Here is a 3,609-nt window from a genome sequence, read left to right on the forward strand (position 1 = left end):
ACATATACATGTGTTTATTAGGTTTCCATTTTTTGCCTTCACAAAATTAAAAAGGCTTAAAATTTAATAACAATAACAATGTTTAAGATAAGGACTAGGAACAAAAACTTCATAAAGAACGAACAAACAAATACATTCAGAAACCAGACGATTGCTGCATCGAAATACTAAGCAATAGTAATAATGCAAAGAAAGTAACATTCACATTGTCAAATAAGAGTATGTCTATTATAGAAGGCTTTGACTCTGAGATTGAGTATTGAGTCATAAGTTAACTTCTTTATTTCTTTTTTTTCCAGTTTTTGGCCAGAGGCTGGATTTGAACCCACCACCTCCGGCATATGGGGCCAGTGCCCTACTCCTTTGAGCCACAAGTGCCCCAGTTAACTTCTTCTTATTTTTTTTTAAGTCGAAAAATAGACAATTAATATTTATAAATAAGAGTAAAAGATAATTTCAAAAAACAGATCATGCCAAATCTTATAGACAATAGAAAAAGAAGGAATACTTCAAAATCATTCTACTTGATCTGGATACACCTGAAATTAAAATCGGAGAAAATATATTATTATAAAGGGGAAATTACAAACATATTTCACTTATAAATGAGGATACAATATCCTAAACAACATATTAACAAGTTAAATTAAAGATTAAAGTTTAAATAATGCACTTTGGTCAAAATTAAATCCAATTTATGTGAAAATTAGTCACTATTTTCTTTTCTTTTTTTTTTTTTCTTCTTTTCCTTACCCTCACCCCTTCCCTCCTTCTCTGTCTGCTCTCCCCTTCCCCCATGCCCCACCATGTCATTAATTGTCCTCATATCAGGCTCAGCACCTGTGGCTCAAGTGGCTAAGGCGCCAGCCATGTACACCTGAGTTGGCAGGTTCTAATCCAGCCCAGGCCCACCAAACAACAATGATGGCTACAACCAAAAATAGCTGGGCCTTGTGGCAGGTGCCCGTAGTTCCAGCTACTTGGGAGGCGGAGGCAGGAGAATTGCTTGAGCCCAAGAGCTGGAGGTTGCTGTGAGCTGTGATGTCATGGCACTCTACCCAGGGCAACAGCTTGAGGCTCTGTCTCAAAAAAAAGAATTGTCCTCATATCAAAATTGGATTCATACTTCTCCATTCCTGTGATGCTTCGCTAAGAATAATGTGTTCCACCTCCATCCAGGTTAGTACAAATGCTGAAAAATCTCCATTTTTTATGGCTGAATAATATTCCATGGTATACATATACCACAGCTTACCAATCCATTCCTGGGTTGAAGGACATTTAGGTTGTTTCCACATTTTAGTGATTGTAAGTTGGGCTGTGATAAACAGCCTAGTACAAGTGTCTTTATAATAAAAGGGTTTTTTTCCCTTCTGCATAGATGCCCAGGAATGGGATTGCAGGATCAAACAGGCAGTCTAAGTTGAGTTAAGGTTTCTCCATACTTCCTTCCAAAAAGGTTGTATTAGTTTGCAGTCCCACCAGCAGTGTAAAAGTGTTCCTTTCTCTCTACATCCACACCAGCATCTGCAGTTTTGAGATTTTGTGATATAGGCCATTCTTGCTGGGTGTAGGTGATATCTCAGGGTGGTTTTAATTTGCATTTCTCTAATAATAAGGCATGATGAACATTTTTTCATATGTTTGCTAGCCATTCGTCTGTCATCTTTAGAGAAGATTCTATTCATCTCTCTTCCCCATTGATGTATGGGATTGTTGAGTTTTTTCTTGTGGATTAATTAAAATTCTGTATAGATCCTGGTTATTAAGCTTTTGTTTGATTCAAAATATGCAAATATCCTTTCCCATTGGGTAGGTTGTCTATTTACTTTGGTTGTTGTCTCCTTGGCGGTGTAGAAGCTTTTCAGTTTAATTAACTCCCATTTGTTTATTATTGCTGTTGTTGCTATTGCCATGGCAGTCTTCCTCATAATGTCTTTCCCCAGGCTGATATCTTCCAGTGTTTTTCCTATTCTTTCTTTGAGGATTTTTATTGTTTCATGCTTTAAATTCAAGTCCTTTATCCATCTTGAATCAAAGGTACAGGTCCAGTTTCAGTCTTTTACATATGGATATCCAATTCTCCCAGCATCATTTATTGACAGTGGACGCTCTTGTTTGGTTTATTGAAGATTAGTGGCCATAAGTTGTTGGTTTCATTTCCTGGTTTTCTATTCAATTCCAAATGCCTATGTCTCTATTTTTATGCCAGTACCATGCTGTCTTGACCACTATGGCCTTGTAATACAGCCTAAAATCTGGTATGGTGATACCCTTGGCTTTGTTCTTATTACTAAGAACTGCCTTAGCTATACGGAGTTTTTTCTGGTTCCAAACAAAATGCAAAATCTTTTTTTCCAAGATTTGAAAGTAGGAAGTTGGTATTTTAATAGGGATGGCATTGAATTGGTGAATTGCTCTGGGAAGTATAGACATTTTAATGTGACTCTTCCCAGCCATGAACATGGTATGTTCTTCCATTTGTTGATGTCCTCTGCTATTTCCTTTCTTAGGGTTTCATAATTTTCTTTATAGAAGTGCTTCACCTCTTTTGTTAGGTATATTCCTAAGTATTTCATTTTCTTTGGGGCTATGGTGAAGGGAGTTGAGTCCTTAATTAACCTCTCATCTTGGCTGTTGTTGTGTATCAAAGGCAACTGACTTGTGGACGTTGATTTTATATCCTGATACATTAAGGATAAGTATAAGATCATATCATCAGTAAAAAGGAAGAGTTTGACCTCCTTAGTTCCCATACAGATGCCCTTTATTTTCTTGTCTTGTCTAATTGTATTAGTTAGAACTTCCAGCACTATGTTGAATAGTAATGATGACAGAGGACAAACTTGTCTGGTTCCAGTTCTAAGAGGAAAAGCTTTCAGCTTTACTCCATTCAGTAAAATATTAGCTGTGGGTTTGTCATTGATAGCTTCGACCCGTTTAAGAAATGTACCACCTATGCCTATACTCCTCAGTGTTCTAAAGAAAAAGATGCTGGATTTTATTGAATGCTTTTTCTGCATCTATTGAGAGGATCATATACTCTTTGGTTTTGCTTCTGTTGATATTGTGAATAAAAAATTAGTATCAGTTTTTTAAAAACTCCTATGTAAAAATGTTCCTTCAGCAAGGCACCTCCTACCACAGAAGTTGACCCCAGGCCCACCTACAGGAACAAGCTGGACATCTTCTTGCTATATTTCAAACCAGCCTCTTCAGTGTTCTCTGATTCAGTGTTTTATCAGTCAGACACTGAACACAAATGGGTAGTCAGTGTGTGAGCAATATGTCAGGGAAGCAGAGCTCTGGAAGGCTATCACTGGCATTTCTGCCCAGTTATCAAGTGCATTTTCCTTACTTTTCATGTCAGGTTTCTAACAGAAAAGCTAAGCAGAACATAAAACATAGTACACAATAATTCTATGAATTGTTGCAAAATGGGAAATTGTATAAGCTAAGTTGTTATCACTTAGCTATCTACTGAGTACACCATTTGTTTTGTAACTCTTTAGTAATGGTCAATCTGGCAGGGCTAGGATGGTATCTTACTGTGGTTTTGACTTGTATTTCCCTAATGATTAGTGATGTTGAGCTTTTTTTTTTTTTTTT

This window comes from Otolemur garnettii, unplaced genomic scaffold (assembly GCF_000181295.1).
Source record: "Otolemur garnettii isolate 467f Iridium unplaced genomic scaffold, OtoGar3 scaffold00063, whole genome shotgun sequence".
Lineage (NCBI taxonomy): Eukaryota > Metazoa > Chordata > Mammalia > Primates > Galagidae > Otolemur > Otolemur garnettii.